The sequence below is a fragment of the Camelus dromedarius genome, chromosome 5, assembly GCF_036321535.1.
Source record: "Camelus dromedarius isolate mCamDro1 chromosome 5, mCamDro1.pat, whole genome shotgun sequence".
NCBI classification, from domain to species: domain Eukaryota; kingdom Metazoa; phylum Chordata; class Mammalia; order Artiodactyla; family Camelidae; genus Camelus; species Camelus dromedarius.
Genome location: NC_087440.1, coordinates 18,021,817 through 18,044,331, shown reverse-complemented (window position 1 = coordinate 18,044,331; position 22,515 = coordinate 18,021,817). Strand labels below are relative to the sequence as shown.

Genomic DNA, 22,515 nt, shown 5'->3' with positions numbered 1-22,515 from the left:
AAACCAACAAAATTATGCTTAGCATAGGCATATTGTGTCCTTTCCCAGCTGCAATCAATACAGGATTCTCCACTGGAAATACTTGAGGAAAGGCAGGGGGAGAAACGTGTTTTCATAGCTTGAAACTCAGACAAGTGTGATAGTTAAGGTTGTACATTTTTCAAATAAATAAGAGCTGTTTGAACAAGAAGAGCGGAGATAGGCTATTACCACAGTAGAGCAACACTCAGGTTTGCTAGAAGATCAAGAAGCTAAAGCTCAGAAGCTAGAAACCCTCTCTTTACTAGGGTCCTTGACATGAATGATAAGAACTATTTCTTCCCTAAGCATGTTCCTACCTTTCAAAATTTCAAAATTAATTAGAATCCCCAAGACCTAATATTTCAAAAAAAAAAAAAGAGAGATTTTAATAGGTACATGAAACATGTTTTTTCTTGAATGATTTCCTCCCAATACTAGCCGTGTGGCAACATCTTTACCACTGCTCACTTTATATGTCCTCCTCAGGATAGTAGGGGCATCAAGCTTAGGTGGTGAGATTCAACATGCCTGTATGTGGTCCTAATGTTATAGAACTTCTAACTAGAATTAGGCATTGTTGATTTTCCCTGCTGCTATTTCCTTGGCTTTTGTGATCCACATATTTCTATGTTTCCTTCACGGGTCATTCTTCTAAGGCCAGTGTCTTAAACCTTGATGTTCTTTCACATTTTCATCCTTCTCACTGTATATTTTATCTCAGAAAAATCACACCTACTTCCATGTTCCTGATTCTCAAAACTGTATTTCCAGCTTAGTCTTCTTTCTGAGCCTTGATCCTAATATCTACTTGCCACTGGACATCTCTTCTGGATTTTCACATTTATACCAAAAACTCAATTGATCATTTTCCCCTTCATACTTACATTTTCTTTTTCCTATCTCATTGAATCATTCCACTAACTACCCCGTTACCTAGCTAAACGGTAAGCATTAACATTTCCTTCTACCTCATCCTGTGCCTTTTATAAGCCACCAAGTTTTATATCCTTTTATGTATTTTATCTCTTGATTCACCCATTCCATTCATGACAGCATTACCATAACTGTATCCACATTATTCTGTCCCCAGATTTCTGTAATAGCTTCCTAACTGCTGTTCCTCCTTGTTCCACCATCAATTCCTCCATACGGAGTACAAAGTGATTTTTCTAAACTGTAAATCTGATCATGGCCCTTCTCTGCGTAAAACTTCTTAATGGTTTCCAAGTCCTTAAGACAAACTCTATACGGAATACAAAGCCCTCAAATCACTTGAAGTTTCACCTTCTATCACTCCTGCTCTTCATACTAAGTGTTCTAACCATCCTGAATTATTTCTACTTTTGGGACATGCCTTGTGTTCTCCTGTCTATTAATGACCACGTTCTCTCACCACTTCCTCTCCTTATCAAATGTTTGTATCTTCTTTCTAGGTTCTTTCTCTGATTCTCCTAGGGTAAGTTATAAATTATATGTTCTCCCTACATCCTCTCAGATCCTGGTTCTTTGGCCCTTGTAGATTCTAGTGCACTGTGTTTCTGTGTCCTTACTAGTAGCCCCCTCTATACTGTGCAAGACATGAATCTGTCACTGAATACCCCACCCAACTGCCTTATTACCTGGCACATTATAGGCAGGGAGATGACTGTATATTTGAATGAATATTAAATCATTTAAAATCCACATTTGACTTAGACAGTTTCTTCCTCTGAACTTTCCTAGCAACTTCTGTTTCCATTTTGTTATTTATTTTACTATACTTAAATTCGTTATTTGTAAAATGAACCTATCATCACTAATATCACCTCTGCAGAGTAAGTCATGTCCCGGAAGAATGCAATTCCACTGAGTTGTGTGAATTTTTGCAAACAGATCTTTTCCCAATCTATATCAGAATTAATGAAATTCCACAGGGAAGGCAAAAGGTCAAGCACTGATCACACATTACTGATCACAGCATCTGCTGATGTTTCTCTAGAATTTAAATCTGTAGACGAAGACTGCCTTCTTGCTATTAGTATTCTTGAGAGAATGTGAAAAAAATTATGCACAATCATGTCTGGGAAGCCATCTAAAATAAAAGCTAAATAAAATCTTTTTAGAAGGCCCCACATGGCAGAATGGATATAGAAGATTTCTGCAGTTGCTCTTTTGTTTGTATAATGCATATCTATTTAGGTCCATAACAGCTGAAATGTGAAATGTCAGTTTTTATTAATGAAAGAAATGGAGTAGCAAACTCAATGGAGTGTGACCTGATATGCACTTCAAATGACTAGTTAAATACACAGAAAGGAATTTATTCCACAAATGCAATCTATTTTGAAGATAACTCATGGTCCCTCCAAGGTATTATAGAGGAATACTGAGGTTTAGTTTAAGATAATGAGTTTTCAAGCATCCAAATCTCTGAACTGAGTACAATAGCAGACTAGTTAAGCTATATTTTAGAGAATCAGAAAGAAATTGGTCATAAAGAAGAGACAATTGCTCTTCTTTGGTGCATTGTTCATTTTACTCCAAATATTTATTAAAAAGTGCCTGACCCAATGCTTCCCTTAACTCATACCTATGATTTAAATGCTACAGAACAATTGCTCAAATGGGGCCCCCTTGAAAAATAACTTGAAGTGATATGCTTTTTGGCTATAAAAATTCTTTTGATTTTAGAGAAGCAAGGATTCAGGAGTCAGAATGAAAACAAAGGAAAATAATTAAATTGGGACGCTACAGCATGTTGGACAAACTATAAATAGAACTTACGACAGTGATAAACACTGTGATATATATATATTATATATGTATATATGTAATATGTATATGAATATCTTCTACTGGCCTATGGGCTTTTTAAAAGCAAATAGTGGAACTCTTTTCTTCCTAGTTCAGTTCCTGTTTGCTCAAGGACCAAGTAAGAGAATCAATAAATATGTATTCTTAAGGCAATATTAATGCAAATAAAAGAAAAAAGGATAATACATTTTATAATCAGACATGAAAAGAAATAGGGATATCTTGGTCTATTCCTTGTATCACTAACACAAATTTGTCCTTTCAAAGAAAAGCATCCCATGATGTCATTACACAGATGATGCAAGACTGGCTTAAATATGAGACCAAATAAGCACAGAAATCCTCAAGTTTTAAATAACTGGATGAAAAGTGAATTATACTTTTTATTTAATATCAGATAGACTTCTCACATAATACTTTACTGAATTCAGCCATGGATTTAAAACACAGCAATGCAGTAGATGAGTGGTACCTGTAAGATATAAGCCAGCAGAGCTTAGCCCCAGCCTCAGTGTACTGTTGCATGGTCCAGACTTAGCTGCTACGGTTGAGAGAGAAGTAAAATTGAAAATGTCCTTTTCTCAAACAACAGCAATGAAAAAGACTATATTGTGCATCTCTTATCTCAATTCCTGTTTATTTTCATGTCTATCTTTTATGGACCAAATAATTCCATTGCCTTTAGCTTTATCACTGTGAAATTCTGGTAAATAAATATTACTACACAAAAGTTAAGCCTTTAACGATGGCATTACACACTAAAAAAAAATTACCTGCAATGTCAGATAGTGATCGTCTGAGAAGAACACATTCCTAGCATAATGATCACAATTTGAAGTCTTGTGATTCAAGTGATGTTTCTGTCATTTCAAGCTTCCAAATTCTACCACACAGGATCACAAATCATACTCCCAATACCATGTCTTAGGGAGATCACAGGATTGTTCTTTTCCTCTTGAGTCAGGAAGAGCACTACTGAGCACTTCACTGAGCAGAAATCAGATCTATTGACCTTGTGGCCTCTTACTCAGTCCTCATTATCTTCCCTAGTTAAGAGCATTCAGGATACTTTCTGAAAAATGAGTGCTATGGGATTTGGCAGACAGAAGAGTGGCTGTATGACGGAGGTTTAAACTGCTTTGTATATAAAGTGTAATGAATATATAAAGTTGGTAGTCAGAAGAAGAATTCACAGGGCTCTGCCTATTTTCAAAGTTCACAACTCATAAAAAATTACGAATTAGTTATTGGAAGATACAAAAAAGATCCCAAGGCCTTTGGCATTGTTTTAATAATGTGGAGAAGAAAATTATGCAGAGCAGGGAAATTAACCTACTAGTTTTTTGTTGAGTGCTTACAATATGCTAGGTTAGACATTATACTTAACAATGTCTCATTAATGTAACAGCAATATACAATAGATATGGTTAATATTTTTTTAATGCCAGTGAAAATGGAGCACAGACAGGTTAGGTGATTTGCCTAATGTCATGCAACTTGTAAATGATGAAGTTAAGACTCAAATCCATATTTTCTTTACATGAAGAAGCCGAACTCTGAGGTTGGTTATGTCTAGAGCAGGCTAATAAGTCACTGAACACTTATATTTAGGCAATTCTCCATCTTATTTCAATAACTTCCTTTTTAAGTCCTTTATAACCAAAGGAAACAAACTACTGCCCATGCGTATTTATGTAATACATTGAATAGCTTCTGTGTTTTACTCCAAGTGAGATCATGTTTTAAGTTTGACTATTGATTTTCTTTAAAGGCAAACACTGCCATACAACCAGTTTTTCTTTTCCAGAGAGTGAGGCTTTGGGGGAATAAAGAGCTGGCACTATACATAGACTATATCAAAGGGGACACATAAAAGTTGATATTTTCTTTTTATTACTTGAGAAAAGTGCATAGTGGCAATTAAATTGCCCAAGTCTCTGAGCTCAAATCTATTTATTGTGGCTGATAATGGGCACAATGAGAAGATACGCTCTATGCCAAGAGCAGAGAAGGCTTTAATAGCCTTTTAAGTGAAAACAAATAGTAAGAAAAGGCATGCAGGCGAGTTCCTCTTTGGAGGTGCAGGGGATGTACAAATTCCATTATTTGCTAATAGGATTTGTGTTACTCCCCCTTATCACTTTGAAACTATTTTCAGCATCCCACATCTCTCTTAGATGCTGGCCTCCTGGGTGGTTGTCAGCAGGACATTCATCTGTTTCATAGCTTCTTTTTAAACAGAGTCAAGATCACATAAAGTGCTATTGGGATTTGCAGTCCGTATTAAAGGAATAAAATAAATACTATGTAATTAAGATATATGCTTCAACCTTATTTTATGCATTAGCTACCAACTTGGAAGAGTCATCTGTAAAGTGTACAGCTGGGCAAAAACAAAGTTTTATTTAGGCAATCCTCACGTTTCTGGACTCCACATTGTCTACCATTGCTGCATCCTCTTTATTTGTGTTACTGAGCCTGACCCTGATGGTGGGAAAGTGGAATTAGTGATGGTGTGGAAAGACACGGCTAATAGATAGAGGACAGGTAATCTGAAAGATGTACCCTATTAGCTCCTGCTTATCATACAGACATCTGCAAGGATGGAAGCTATTTCATTAAGAAGATACCAGAGGACTGCTCCTAACTTGAGGTAAAAACAAAAACCAGTAATTTTGTAAGTAGGAATGGGTTGTCTGCTACTGTCAGCTTCGCATCCATCTAGCACTCAGTGTTCTCAATCTCAGCTGGACATTATAATTACTGGGGGATATTTTAAAAATACTAAGTCAAGGCCACACTCGGACCAATTCAATCAGAATCTCAGAATGCAATCCAGGAAACAGTATTTTTGGCACTCCTCAGATGATTCCAGTGAGCACCCAAGACTTAGAACCACTGAGCCCAAGCCTCAACAGTCAGCAGTGCAAATGTGAACATATTTTTTTCCATATACTTTAAGAAAGAAAACTGGGTCCATATAGTTCAGTCTCAGAATGATACTGTGTTTGAGAAATGGAGACCAATAGCAAGAAGTATTTAAAAAGAAATTTCAACATTTATGCATGTATCTAAAGATTATGAAAGAGGATTTAAATATATAGTTTCTAAAAAATAAACTGTTACAACATATCTTTCCTGTCCTATGTATTCCCTCACACCCTAAAACTTTTTCATCTGGATTTTCAAACACTCAATAAAATCATACTTTCTACCATTTCTAACATCAGCTTTTCTGATTTCCTATTTTCTTTCTAACCCAAAGGGCCACCTTGCTCTCATATACTCAGACATAAGACTTGCCTCTACACTTCAGGTAAGACTCAATGTCCACTCTCCCTTGTTGTCTGCCTCTATATAAAACTCCACACCCCTTTGAGAGGTTCCTCTGATGAACATTTTCCTGGTTGCAATAGCCTGAATAAACTCATCCTCTTAACCAATAAGTATCTCTTGTGAGATGATGAAGAGGGTATGTGGGGGGCACTGAGTAACTAGATGCACCTCTTTGCCTAAGCTGAAGCAAGAATAGGAGTTTTTTTTTTAATAACCTTTAATTCTGAAATAATTACAGACTTACAGAAGACTTGCAAAGATTATATAGCATTCCTGTATACCGCTCATCCACCTTATCCCATTGTTAACATCTTATATTAATAATTGTCAATTCACATTACTTGTGATATTGATCGGTTAACATAAGACACTTTGATTCACAATAACTTGTCTGATTGCTGCCAGCTGTATCATTGCTTTCTAGCTTCTCTGACATTTCAGAAAATATTCACATATGAATACTGAAGGTAAAACATGACATATCTGGTTAGGAGAACCTGGTTTGTGACCTGGCTTTGATAGTTACTAGCTGGGTTAACTTGAGAGGAAACAAATCCTCTAAACAGGACTTCCTTTTGGGGAAGAATCTTAATAATACCGTCCAGAGTTGTTGGAAAAAAATCAAAATGATATGGTGTATGTGCAAACTCTTTGTAAACTAGTACATAAATGTTGGGCTTTTTATTGTTATTATTCTAATGATAATGATTATCAAACAACTACAATTTAGTAAGCATGAAAAACAAAAACTTTTGTCACATAAACACATGCTAAGTCAACTTGGTTTACATGAATTTCTTTAACATATATAATCAAAGGCTCCATTTCCACTCAAGATAGAGTAACCATATTCTCCTCTGTCTCTCCTACCTGATGCTTCTCAAAGCCCTGGACATAATGCATGAAGTAAATATCTCTGGACTCTGAAAAATATATGGTACAATACGTACTGGAAAACAAAATAAGAACTTGAAGTTAAAACAAACTGGCAGTGACTGTCCTTTTTTTCCCGCAGTCTCTCATCTTGTATTCAAAGTCAGCATGCAACCCACAACTCTTTAACTGGATACAGACAGAAAGAGGACCAAAAGAAACCAATCTTCCTGCTCTGAATAACAGGAAAGAGGGCAGCTTAACAGCTAGACAGAATGGAGGAAATCTCCTGGATTTGGTTGTTGTTCTCTTTCACTCCAGCCTCCAGGGAATTTCAAGGCAGCAGCAGCAGCAGCAGCAGCAGCAGCAAAATAATGGCAATGCAGTTGGGCAAGAGCCCACAACTCTGAGAGAGGCTGTTTGTTTTCTTGTGGTCACAGAGCATGGGAAGAATCTACATTGCTTTTATATATATGTAAGTATACACACACATACACACACACACACACACACATATACTATTACATATATAACAATAGTATATATAGTACATACACTATTGTCTCTTGGCCCTAGAGGCAGACAGAGTACTAGAAATTATGTGACTGAGTAGGGAAACTAACGGTCCAGTTTTATAGCCAGAAGATCAAGAAGGGTGATCCTGGGAACTGGAAAGTGTCAACGAAATAACAAAGAGGAGGGAATCTCAGGAAAGAGATACCAAAATGCTGTGTATAAATACTTGGGCTCACCCTCAAGTTTCGCACACATATTTCTGACTTAAACAGCATATCAAAGGCTTTGAGAATAATACTAATCTGAGTTTAGTTCTGTTGATTTCCTTCTTGTTTGACAGCATACTGTTTTCAACTTTCTTTTTTTGTTTTGTATGCCTTGTCATTTTTTTTATAGTTGGACATCTTGTGTTTCACTAGAGACTGAAGTGCACTGAGATAAGTAGTTTTGCTTTTCCTCATTGGATTGTAAATAAGCAACTTTTCTCCTGCTACGCTATTCCTGTGGGAATTGAGTGAATCTAGTCAGGAGTTGATATGATGTGTTTGGGATATGTTGTTACTATGGTTTCCTTCAGTGTAGCACAGGGTTCAAATTCTTCAAATTCTATTTTTAGGGTAGGGGTTGGTTTGCCAGTGGCTTTACCTTAGTATCTGCTCAATCCATCTTCCCTTTGTACTGTGCCTCAGCCAAAAAGAGTCTCTGTATATGCTCTTGGCCTTTGCCTAGCAGAAAACTGCTGTGTCTTGTCACTTGATGCCTGTTAGTCAGGTGGTGGGGTGTAAGGAGGAGGTGTCTACTCTCACTCTGATTAGCCTAAATCTCAGGCGGGCACTAGATGCCTGATTCCTAGGGGTGGGTCATTCTCTGTGGTCGTCCCACCTTCAGCTATAGTAGATCTCTACTAGGGTAGCAAGAATTCCTACCCTTCCCACAGGATATAGGGTCTTATTTGGTTCCCTTTTATCAGCAGCTGTTTTCATTAGTTCACTGTGACAGTTTTTTGTTTTTGTTTTTTGGTTTATTTTTTGTTGTTGTTGCCCTTCCTTGAACAGTTAAAATCTTGTTCTGTAGAAGAAGTAGGGGAGAAGAATCTGCATGGGATCTTGTGCTTTCCCTGTAATGGTTGCCCTTCCTCTCCCAGGCCGGTACCATGAAGAAGGCTGTCTCAGGACTTCTGACAAACGTTTTATATGAGCACCCTGTGAGAATTCTTGCAAGTGGGTCTGCAAATATTGAATTCCCATCAAGTCTGTGTACCGCAGAGAATTTATATAATCAACCTAGTCCATACAGAGCCTCTATTAATTTGTTAAAAATTTAAGTGGATTTTACTGGATGGACCCAGAAGCACCTGACTCGGAAACAAGTGCTCGTGTACTGTCTCTCCTTGACAGTCTCTGTTCTTCCTCAGATTTCAAGTAAGTTCATGGCCTGTAACCTCAGTTCTCTGACATGATCAAAAAAATGGCAAATCTGCAGGTTGTCCGGAATTTTTCTGTTGCTTTTGTTCTTGCTTTAGTGTGGGAGTGATGCTCATGCTTGTTTTGCACACTGCAGATGGAAGCTCTAGTTTTTGAGTGAAATATTGAGCAAAAGAACCCTTGGCTCTTGCTGCCCTGATTTTATGGGGAAGCTGTTTATTAAAATATAATTGTATTAACTTAAAAATAATTAACATATGCCTAATAATTGAGACACATTCTCTGAAAAAAAAAGAAACTTTTTAACGAAGGATTTGGATTTGTAGGTTTGGTATTTTGAAGTGGACTGAGAAAAATGATGCTTAGGCAAAATATGACTGGATTAAAATTAGTTACAAGCTAATATAATACAGACTCAATTTTTTATGTTTAACTGTTAACAGCTTTTAAACTGTGCCCCTCCTTCTTACCCCTACCCTACAACTGGGGAAGCTGATGAGAAATCCTTTGGCACTGGAGGGAGATTCAGACCATGCAAGCCCCTTGTCAAACTGCCTAGATGCCCTCACTCTGGCCACACCCCAAAACCACAAGTAAAGCCTCTAACAATTCTCCTTTCTTTGCCTTTTCAAGCTATTTCTGGACCTCCTTGCAAGATCTACCCTGCACCTCCCAGAAAAGCCTCAATTATGTAAGTAATAAACATTTTTTAACCCTCCTTGGTGTGTGTATGGTGTCATCAGTTTCAACATCGAAACCAAATTTTGGATGTGGGTAAACCTTAGTATTTCAGTGTAGCCACAACAGCTAACATTCACATCAGTTTAAGCCTGTGTTTTTGACAGGAATTTGGGAACATTTGCAAGTAGGTCATACTATACGCAGGGAAATATTCTTGTTTAGACTGTAAACATATAGAAATATTTATTTAAAGAAGTTGAAATAACTTTTTACCAGTTCACTCTTTTAGTTTTTTGACATATAGTTGATTTAAAATATTGTATTACTTTTAGATGTACAATATGATTCAATGTTTTTATAGATTATATGGATTGTATATAGGTTATACATTCAAAGTTATTATAACATATTGACTATATTCCCTGTGCTGTACAACAGATCCTTGTAGCTTATGTATTTTATACATAGTAGTTCGTGCCTCTTAATCCCCTACTCTTATCTTGCCCCCTTTCCTCTCTGCACTGGTAACCACTAGTTTGTTCCCTATATCTGTGTGTCTGTTTCTGTTTTATTTTTCAGATTCCACATGTAAGTGAAAGCATACAGTATTTGTCTTTCTCTGTCTGACTTATTTCACCAATCATAATACCCTCCAGGTGCACCTATGTTGTTGCAAATAGCAAAATTTCTGTCCTTGTTATGGCTGAGTAATATTCCATTGTGTATATGCGTGTGTGTGCATGTGTGTCTATATACACACACACACATATATATATATCACACATCTTCTTACCCATCCATCTGTTGATGGATACTTGGGTTGCATCCGTATCTTGGCTGTCGTAAATAATGCTGCTATGAACTTTGGGTGTGTATATTTTTTGGAATTAGTGTTTTTATTTTCTTTGGATATATACAAGGAGTGGAGTTGCTGGATCATCTGGTAGTTCTATTTTTAGTTTTCTGACGAACTTCCATACTGTCTTCCTTAGTAGCTCCACAAATTTACATTCCTTCCAAAGATGTACTAGGGTTCTCCTTTCTCCACATTCTTGCCAGCATTTGTTATTTGTAGTCTTTTTGATGACAGCCATTCTGACAGGTGTAAGGAGATATCTCATTGTGGTTTTAATTTGTATTTCTCTGATGATTAGTGATGTTGAGTATCTTGTCATGTGCTTATCGGTCATCTTTTATGTCTTCTTTGGAAAAATGTTTATTTAGGTCTTCAGCCTATTTTTCAATTGGGTTGTCTGAGTTTTTTGATATTGAGTTGTATGACCTATTTATATATTTTGGATATTAACTCCTTATCTGTCATATCATTTGCAAATATTTTCTCCCATTCAATAGATTGTCTTTTCAATTGTTTCCTTTGCTGTGCAAAAGCTTTTAATTTTAATTAGGTCCCATTTGTTTATCTTTGCTTTTGTTTCCTTTGCCTTAGGGGACAGATCCAAAAATATATTGCCACGATTTACGTCAGAGTATTCCACCAATGTTTTTTTCTAGGAGTTCTATGGTTTCTGGTCTTATATTTAGGTCTTTAATTCAGTTTGTGTTCATTTTTGTATATGATGTGAGAAAACATGCTAATTTTACTCTTTTACATGCAGCTGTCCAGTTTTCCCAGCACCACCTGAAGAGACTCTTATCCGCATTGCATATTCTTGTCTCCTTTGTTGTAGATTAATTAACCATAAGTTCACTCTGGTTCTTGAAAATTTTTGATCTGGAGACTCAGACAATTAAGGTGAGCCATGCCATCCTTAATTTTAACTATTTGTGAGAATCTAAGACCATATGATCATATACGTAATGGATTAGACCTAGTCTGTATAGCACAAGGAACTATATTCAATATCTTGTAGTAACTTATTATGAAAATGAATATTTGTATGTTCATGTATGACTGAAGCATTGTGCTGTACACCAGAAATTGACACAACATTGTAAACTGATGATACTTCAGTAAAATATATATATAATTTTTAAAAAGGAAATAGGGGGAACATTCACATTATGACAATATAGGGGAGTTTAATGGAGGATATACTTGCAATGTCACAGGCAATAGGTGAAGAAAAAAGAAGATAACTCTGTATTTGGCTATTAGGCCAATAACAGTAGAGGCCAATATAACTCTTACACCTGAAAGGTAACAAGAAAGAGGGTAATATGAGGAGAGAGAGGGCTGAGTGTACAGACTAAGCTGAGATTTTCCAGTCAGGACATACAACTAGCATAAGATGACCATGCAGGGAGGGAGCCAAGAGAACAAGTACATTGATATCACTCTGTCCCTCTTATCTCCTGCATATGACCCTCCTCTTATTCTCTTTGACAAAACCTATCTGACACTGGGGGAATATTCAGACCATGCAATACATTAAAAAACTTTTAATGCAACCCATATAGGTCAGCACTGAGCTGGGTGAAGGTGAAGAGAAAGGAGATCTGAAGGTGCAAAAGAAAGGTGTCTAGGATACCGGACCTTCTTTATGCCTAAAGTAATACTGGAAATCTACTCTCAAAATTATTGTCATTCTTCCTTGTAGTAGAAAGACATATCCTTTGGTTTCACTATATATGGAAGTAATATTGTCCCTAACAATCTTTATAAAGTTCCCCTTATTAATTAACCCTTAACACATTCAGGTGTATAAAGTATTTAGTACCCATACATAGCCTCTACCAATTTGTTTTAGTTGCTGTTGCTGCTACTGTTTTTGTGGTGTTGTCCCGTGTGTGTGCTCCCCAAATGCATGGAGTAAATGATAACTCTGGAGGCTATCCCATATCTCTTTAAGATACGGTTTTATTATTCCCTTCAATTTTGAACTTTGGATAGTTGTGTCCATACTACACTATAAAAGGTACAATGCTTTTCAGTTTACCTCATGTCTAGACCAGGAGAAATTTCACTGTATAATGATTTTATAAGATTAAAATATTAGGAAGGACACACACTTGAAATAATCCTAAACACAGTTTTTATTTTTTGCCTATGCTAGTCAAAGTTGGTAATTTTATATTAAAAACTTTAAAACACTTTTAAATGAACACAGGCTAGACTAGAAATCTGTATCCACAGGTTATAAACAGAACATGATTGATTGTGTTCATTATTTTCCCTTAGAATAAAGGATTCATTTTTACTAAATAGCATCACAAACATTTTCAGAGGTAAGGCAGCCTTAGCTTTACTTATCTTTCTCATCTTTAGAATCTCATCCAGATTCTGTTCAGTTGTAAAATAGTGTTTTATATTCTGATATTCTCTGATGTATAATAGTATGTCTTGGCAAATGAAGGTTCTGCTCAACTGCTGGCAGAAAAAGTTCTTTTTTTCCTATCTCATCCATCTTAATGAATTGATGCTATAGTGCAAGATACGTATTAAACAACAGAAAATGGGAAGACTTTTGGTGGTCATATTTCACAAGTAGTCATTATAATTAAAATAATTTACATCAATGTAAAATGCCAGTAATAAAAAATCATATTTTTTTGAAATAAAACATGTTTGGACAGTTGTATTTCCTTTCCAAAAATTTGATTTTTATCACACTTGTTAGCTAGACATTCAGGTGATCAATAAAAGGACCTGTATTAGGAAGAATGAAGATTGGAAATTCAGATTCCAGGAGATAAGTACCTAATTTTATGGACTTTATAAACCAAAAGAAAATAAAGGCATTGATGAGTACTTGGGAGATAAGAGCTTGGGAGGTAACAGAGTAATTACAAACTATAACAGTACTGAAAAAAAATCACAGTGTGTTTTTCAATAAAGTCACCATTTTCCTATTGTATACACTATTTATCCATCATAAGCTAACTTTAAGTAAATTACTTATTAACGTGGTCTTTAGCCAGTAAATATAAAACTTTTGAGAGCAGTAAAGAAATCTATACTTTATTAGCCTTTCATTAGGATGACTGATAAAAATAAATGGTTCTGAAAACTTTTACACAATTAAAAAATTCCTAGAAACTAAAGTTGCTCTGATTTGTATCAAAGTGGCATATAGTCTTGGTTTCCTCAGCTCTGGGTTAGTATAAATTATTTTGTAAAAGATTTCTTTCACCAATATTACCTTAATTGAATGCTCCTTGAGGTCAGGCCAAGGTGAGAGTGAGACTGAGAGAGAATGGCTCACAGAATGGAATCCTTAGAGTCATGGAGACTAATGATCACCTCCAGTCAGTGAGATACAGGCAAAGCCTCTCTCAGGAGGTTCTGGCCAGTGTGACATGTACGCGTTCTCACACCATACAACACATGCCTCCTGCAGGATAGTTTACCACTAATGGAGATGGAGATTACATCTGTCAATGCAGTATGTTATAAGAAAGTATTTCATTAATAGAGCTATGCATCAGTTTTAATTTCAAAGACTATTTTACTTTTATAGGTGGCTTTTAGAGCTGGGTTATTTACCCCTCTCTCTAAATCAGTGGATCTCCACTTAAGAATTCCTTTCTCAGAGCATTATAAAAACACAAGCAAGTTATAATGCTGCTCCCATTCTTTCTGAGAAAAGTAGAGCATTCTCAGCCATATAGGGAAGTTCAAAGTGATTTCTAAACACATCAGGAAGATATTTTGCATTATGAAAGTGGCAGAGAAGAGATATTCAGAGAATTGGACTCTAAATTATTGGGCTGTAGGAGGAAGATACTTACTCACAATGGGCCCTAGGCAAGTGCAGCAATCTTGTCTGCACCAATCAAATAAGTGACCAAGACTGTCTTAGGGAAAGGCCACTAGGGTGAAATATGACTAAAATATGACTAAAAGAAAATATGACTCTTACCATTAACAGTCAGGCATTAAGAACTAAATTGCATTAAACGAGTGTGATAAGCAGAAAAACACCCCCCACCTCCCGCCAAAGAGGTCTACACATGAATCCCCAGAATCTGAATATGTTGCTTTTGCTACATAAGCAAAAGAGATATGATTGAACTGAGGGCTTTGAGATGGGGAGATTATCCTGGATTATCCAGCTAGACACAATGTAATTACAAGGGTCCTTATAGGAGGGAGGCAGAACGGTCAGAGTCAGAGAGAACAGAAAAAGAAACAGACTGAAGTGATCTGACTGCTGGAAGCGGGCAATGACCCAGGGAATGTGGGAACGTTATCGAAGCTGGAAGAGGAGAGAAAATGGATTTGCCACTAGAGCCCCCAGAAGCAAAGTAATTCAGCTGATAACCTTGATTTCAGATTTCTGTCTATATTAGAAAGATAATAAATTTGTATTATTTCAAGCCACTAAAATTTTGGTAATTTGTTACAGCAGCAACAGGAAAATAATGGAAATCTTGGTACCTGGAAGGGAAGTGCCACTGTAACAAATACCTAACATTGCAGAAGTGGGTTCCGTGTTCAAGAGTGGACTGAGGCTGAAAGAATATTAAAGAGCATGATAAAAACAAAAAGCCTAGACTGGCTTAACCAGACTGTTAGTAAAGACATGGATGTTAACAATTCTGCTAGCGTGGACTCGGAAGAACTACCTGGCAGGTGACTGAACGAACATGTCTGGATAGAAGAAAACAGTAGAAGTGGGAGCACAGAGAATAGGAGATGGCATGTCCCAAACAGGCGGAGCAGCTACTTAGGAATTCTGCCTGATTTTTGCCCCAAAAGAATGCAGTCTTATAAGTTTTTCAGCTATTTTAACATAAATTGGAAATATCCTGATTTTTAAGTGTTGATCCTTAATTTAAAAAAAAAATTTTAAAAACAAGTCCCACAAAATATCTATGTTCTGATTTGGCCAGAAGGCTAACGTTGCTTTACATGAAGTCTAGAAGAAAGAGACTGTTATAAAATACACACGAAAGTTTCTCTTTTTCTTTTTGAAATAAACTCTATGACCTCTATGGGCTTTTGACTGTGGTAAGAATAGTTCATGGGCATAAATAAACAGCAAGACTATTAGATCAAAGATAGCTAAGGTGAACTATCCAGTTTCTCTTTGGGTAGAGGATGTGTTGAGGAACTGTGATAGAGTTAGTGAAATACATGGGAACACTGGGTGCTGAAGTAAAGGAGAAGAAAAAAACATGGTGAAGATGAGGATTATGCATTTCTATCATGGACTTCTATGCTGTTTGGGAAATAATCTTGGGAGGCTGAAGAAACATGATCAAGGGAAATATTCCTGGCTTACCAAAGAACATATTGTCCTGAGCCTCACGTTTCCTCCTCAGTGCAATGGGAATGATACTCATTTCACAGGACAATTGTAAGGATGTTTTAATGCTATTTAAATTTAATGGCTTATAATTAATATTAGTTCTTGCTGCCTATGTGGATACAATTCCATGATAGTAGCATTCAGTTTTACCATTTATTTTTGCTTAAGATACTACATTTGATATTACTGCATCTGATGAAAAACAAAAACAGAAACAATAACAAACTCACAAAGGATACTCCTATTGCTGAATTAAATCTTGAAGAAAAGAGCCAGAATGGGATATAATACACTGTCTCAAAACTTTGTTAACAGTGAGAATCTAGAGATGTGACTTAAGACTTAATATAAATGACTCCATTGTACATTTCTATTTAGATGAGACTTTCCTTAAATACTGAGATACAGTAATGTCCATTACAGTTCAAAAATCAGAGGTTATCAGTCTCACACTAAATACGCACGGGGCTAGGGTGGGGAGGGATGAGTAAGAGAATGCATTTTTTGTAAACCAAGCCTCATCATCTAATTTTTTGAAGCCCTAAAATTCAGAAGAACTACAAAAGAACCTAACTCGACCATTGAAAAAAAAAAAAATTTCCTGTTACTCAAAAAGACACCAGGATTTGCTATCAGAGGTAAAAGAGTTCAAACGAGAAAACTTCACACTAATAACATTATAGCAGGAAAGAATTTCTCCTTCTACCACAAGAAATCCTATAGTGAAAGGAACTTGAGAGAGTTAAATTGTTCTAAGCCTCAAACCTTTTAACCTCTTAGGATGAATATTCCTAAAAGATCAAAATACTCTTTGTTTCCTCCAATAACTGAAGATTTTTCTAAAAAGCAATACCAACTGGCTAAAAATGGCTTTTATCTTTCCAAAGATTCTAAAATACATGTTTATCATTATCCTCACATGCATTTACTTATTAGTTACAATGAATTACTACATAGACACGTTAAAATATTTTAAAAGATTATTTAGAGAAGCAAAGAAATTTCCATGGGATGAATTTAAATCACTATGCAAAAAATGTTTCACATCTGAAAAAGAAATACAGTAATTAGGTCACCTGAGGGAAGAGTGTTTGAAAATGAATAAAGACTTTTATAAAGACTTAGCATTTGCAATCGTGTTCAGAACTCTACACAGAATGGGTTCAAAAATGATAGTGAGCACATGAAAAGCTGAGACTACAATTATTTTTTAAATTGTAACTTGCTCTTAGAGTATCAATTGCAAAGGCATCGCTTCACAGGCATGCAACCTGGGGAGTCACATAGCACCCTAAGCTTAGAAGGACCCTGTACTTCGTTCAACTCTCTACCATTGCTGTCATAAAATTCTTCGTAATTTTTGTACAAAAGGCATCCTATTTTCATTTTGCCATGGGCCTCAAAAATTATCTACCTTTATCAGATTTTTAAGTGAGTTACTGTTGATCCCTCTTCAACCAGCAATACAGTCCTCCAAAGGGTCTCTGTCTCTTTCTCACATAAACAGAACCACTACCGTTCAAAAAATATTCCCCAAACTACAACCTGATGCTACTTCTTAAAACAATGAAAGATTTAAAAGACCTTTTTAATTTCCTGCTAATACAGAAGTAGAAGTAATCTGATGAATTCTTCACACCATTGTTGGGATCCCATCAAATCTTACTTTAAATTGAGAAATAGTATGATGATCAGAGAATAAAAGTTTATTGAAAATTATTACTGAATTCACTACTATACAAGTGCATAAATTTCATTTTCCTTATGTATATGCCTTATTACATAACCAGATTTTATTGAGAATTATCTACATATATCAGAGCCACCAGGGGATTTATTAATAATGCAGAAATCTGAGGTTTGTCCTCTGAATTTTCAATTCAATAGCTTTGGGATGGTGAGGACAGTACTCTATATTCCTAGTTAAGTACCCCAAGTAAATTCAATCCTAGGTGAAATCCATCATTTTCTATTCTTTGTTTATTTGATGTTATAATAGTTTTTTCTGTATATTAAAATAGTATTCAAAATTGTTTTAAAGACATTATATTATTCCATCATGTGGCAATGCTATAATTTATGTTTTTATTGTATTCAAGTATTTGGAATATTAAAAATAATCAATTCAAAGCCATTGTAAACTATAAGGTAGTCCAGTGAAGTAGATAAATAAAGAATAAATATGCAGGAATTACTGTTCTTCATTTAGACATATAATAATGTGTTTATGGGTAAAATGGAATGAAAAAGTAATAAAAATATAAATTACGTAGGAATAAACTTTTTAAAACATTTGTCAAACTTTCATTAGAAAACATTCAAAATCAAAAACATTCTACACGTTACTGAGATGTGTAAAATAATATTAACATAGTTGAAAAGATTTAGCACATTCTTTGATAATACTAGTAAATATCTTTAAAATGTCAATTCAGGCACTTCACTGAAGACATATGGTCATGACTTCATATATACACTGATAAGATATGATGAAAAGGTACTTACCTCTGTAGTATTATTCCCCCAAATCCAAAACCACAGTCTAATCATGAAGAAACATCAATCAAAAGACATTGTATAAAATACCTGAAGAATTAAGTGTGTCCTGTGTGACTCCACTGGCCGAGGACCCTTGGAAGTTTGTGCTTGGATTCCTCTGGATTTCACCTCATGCATCTTTTTTCTTTGTTGATTTTGCTTTATGTCCTTTCATGGTCATAAATCTCAGCTGTGAATACAAAAACAAGAAAAAAAAATTGTCAAGGTCATGAAAAGGAAGGGGAGACTGAGAATTCTACATTCTAACTCTGAATTCTCTGTTTTATTTCATTGATTTATTTGTCTTTACACCAATGCAATACTCTCTAGGTTACTGTAGCCCTATAAAAAGACTTGAGTTAAACTTTATTGTTCTATTTCAAAGTTGTTTTGGCTATTCTCCTTCTCATTTCCACAGAAATTATGAATCAACTTCTCAATTTCTATAAAACAGCCTGCTGATATTTTGGTTGGGATTGTACTTAATCTACATATCAGTTTGGAGATTTGACAACTTAATATACTGAAGCTTCTGGTTAGCTGGCATGGCATAACACTCAACTTATTTAGATCCTCTTTAACTTCAGTCAGCAAAGTTTTATGTTAGCACATGTCTTCTAAATTTTTTCCTCAAATGTATCCCATATTTTTATATTTTTGATACTATTTTCAATGGTATTGCTTTCATATTTTCAACTTCCTATTATTTGTTACTAGGATATTAACAATATAGTTGATTTTTGTGTATTGATCTTGAATCTTTCAACTTTGTCGAATATACTTAATAGTACTAGTAGCTTCTCCTCCCTGAACTCCCCGCCTAAACTCTGCAGGACATTCTCCATAAAAACCAAGTTATCTTGAAATAAAGACAGTTTTACTTCTTTTCTAATCTTTATGCCTTCCTTACTGTGTTGACTACAACCTCAGGGACAATATTGAGTAGAAGTGGTGATAATGAACACCCTAGGCTTGTTCCTGATCTCAGTGGGAAAGAATTAAGTCTTTCAGCATTAAGTATGATGTTAGATGTGGGCTATTAGTAGACGCCCTTTATCAGTTGAGGAAATTCCTTTAAAGAATTGTGAAGGGTCTGAGGTTTGACTATATTTTCAAGCTAATAAGCTAGTCTTCCACAGTTGAACCGATATTGGCAGAAAACATAAGACAAAAACCTTCTGATTCAAAGACAAAAGATTTTAACTCACGTTGATAGCTGATGTTAAAGTATCATTGTCTTGCACTACTTCCTTGAGCCCTTATTTTTACAACATGATGTAAAAAGGACCAAGCTTTACCTGCACATTCTGTGGGTTGTTATTGAAGAGGAATTGTGATCTTAGGGCATCCAAATATTCTATAACAGGCAGTAAGTATGTCTGCTTTGTGCTCTAGAGGTAGACATTACCTTTACTAAACATGTAAGAATGTGTACTGTTTATTCTGGAAATGGGTATTTTCTTTATTTTCCAAGCCCGTTGCTCTACAAACACTCTTGAAAAGATAGTCTAGAATGAAAGGACTATCAATACCTTACTGTAAGACATACAGAAATAGAACAGACTTACGGACAATTTTCTCCCAACTATTTCCTTCTATTCATATTTCACTGAGTTTAATCATAAGGATTTTAATCTTCATTTTAATAATTTAGCATATTTTGTTAATTTATTTCCAGACGTTAAAAAATAAAACTTGCTTTCCTGGAATAAACCACACTTGATCATGATGGATTATTTTTTATGTATTGATTAGTTTAGTTCACTAATGTTTTCTAAAAAATTTCTGCATCAATGTTGATGAGGTATACAGGGTGTGTTTTTATTTTCTTGTGAAGTATTGTAAACTTTGTTAGATTAATACTTCACTCATAAATAAGTTAGGAGATTGTACCTTCTCCTCTAAAGAAGTTTGAATAGAATTGGTACTATTATATATCCATTTATTTTGACAGAATTCATCAATGAAGTCATTTTGGTCCTTTTTTTTTTAAATGAAGATTTATAACAAAGATTCAACAACTTTGCTTAACAGAAATCTATTCAATTTTCTATTTTTTAAAAATTAATTTGGGTAACCTGTGTCTAAATCTTAATCTAGGAATTTACCTATACATTAAGTAATATGTTGGCATAAAATGGTTTACATTCCCTTCAAATATTTTCATTTTGATGGAGTTTAGAGAGATGTCTCCTCTTTCATTTCTAATGGTAAATTGTGCATTCTCACTCTTTTTTCCCTTGTCTAAGTAGGTAAAGGATTTCCAATTTTATTGATCATCTTATAGAAATAACTTTTGTTTTCACTCATTTTCTTTAGACTTTTTCTTATTTTATTGATTTATGCTCTGATCTTTATTATTCTCTTATTCTCCATTGAATCTGATTTGTATTTCTTTTTGTAGTGTGCTGAAGTGGAAACCTAGGTTAATGATTTTCTCTTTGTCTTTTAGTAGCATGGCTCTGATTTGTCTAAATGTGGTTACCTCTGTATTTTTCTCACTAGAGATATTTTCAGTACCTTGAATTGATAGGTTAATTTTTAAAAACCAATTTTGGAAGCTTCAGTTAATTTTTAATTCAAAAAGTTGTCTGGGCCCATTAAATTACTTTCCATGATGAAGTCCTTTATATTGGGTTTTATATGACTGTATAACAAGCTTCTGAGATATAATCTTTTTTTTTTTTCCTGTATTTTCTAGATTGTAATCTTATAGTGTTCTATCCTTAAATTCACTAGTTATTTTTTTATAACATCTAACACTTTCTGTTGAGTCCATTTACTACATTTTTCATTTTGGTTGTTGTAGTTTTTAATTAGCATTTCCACATTATCTTTTCTTATACTTTTTATTTTCCTACTAAAAACCTCTATTAGTCATATAGTCATTTTCATATATTTCCCTTTAATTTAGTCAGTTTCTATTAACTTATTTTTTTTTCCTGAGTATGGGTCATACTTTCTTATTTCTTTGCATGTCTAGGATTTTGTTGCTATTGTTGCTAAAAACTAGACGTCTTAGAGAATATTATAGTCACACTGGATTGTGTTTTATTTTTCTGAAGATTGTTGGTGTCGTCTTAGTAACTGCTTAGACTTAAACTGTGGAATCTATTTCCCCTATCCTATGTGACCACTGATGTCTCTGCTTAGTTACTTTAAAAAATATTCTTATTTTAATCAGGCTTCCTAAGAGTCAACCATGTGTCTGCATAGCTTAGAGATCAGCCAATGACTTTGGCAAAGACTGTACTCAACTATCTGTAAACCCCTAAGGATTCCTTACTCTGCCAAGTCATCTGTGTATGTGTTGGGGAATGTAGTCAGAGTTGCAGCCACTTTTCATGTATCCCTTTTCTTTCAAGCCACCACTTGGTTCTTTCTTGTGCATGCATAGTTACTGGTCAGCTTGAGATGTGTAGACAGCTTGTATCAGGCTTTCTATGGCTCTTTCATTTCCAGAATCTCTCTATTTAAAAAAAAATCTGACTGATCTGCTGCTGTCCTCAACAGGGACTGCAGAATTAGAAAAGATACAGATTTTTACTGTTTTACTGTTTGTTCCCAATCTATGCCACCTACCATGTGTTTTTTCCCTCTGCCTCCAGATTTTAGCCCATTCCGTTGGCAACAAAGTTTCTGAGTCTTATGGCAAACTACATACTGGTAAAATTGCCACTCTTGTTTGGAGGTTCTAGCAGAGGAGTGCAGCTACCTGTATACCCTTGAACGAGTAGAACAGTCCTCTTCTATGGGGGGAGGTCGTCTTCTTCAATCTAGAGCACAGCTTCAGGAGGGACACATATGGAGTAGTGAGTAAGGAAGAGGACACCCACCTAGCCAGCCAGATCAGCCGAATCAACCCTGGCGATCATGAGGTGACATGTTGCAGCCAGATCGCCCTCACATCCAACTGCAACTCTTACTAACCAAACCGGTGGGTGGACAGACATTGGGTGGGTGGGGAGAGCTGGGGTCAGATGAGAGCAGCCTTAGGCAAAAGCCCATACAACATGTTCTGGCTTAAAGTTCCTGTGATTTTTTAAGGATAAACACTTCCATTTTTGGTTGCTTGTGCTCAATTTCCTGTGCCCTGAAATGACTGCTGAGTATTTTGGCAA

General features: G+C 35.4%; 1 long non-coding RNA gene across 1 annotated transcript in view; it reads right to left on the bottom strand.

The window, feature by feature from the left end:
* LOC116153448 (uncharacterized) overlaps positions 1–22,515 on the bottom strand; it is a 571,285-nt gene that overhangs the window by 298,652 nt on the left and 250,118 nt on the right. Inside the window, exon 4 of the long non-coding RNA XR_004137183.2 lies at positions 18,443–18,584. This is a non-coding gene — a long non-coding RNA (uncharacterized LOC116153448). The remainder of the gene's footprint in view (positions 1–18,442; positions 18,585–22,515) is intronic.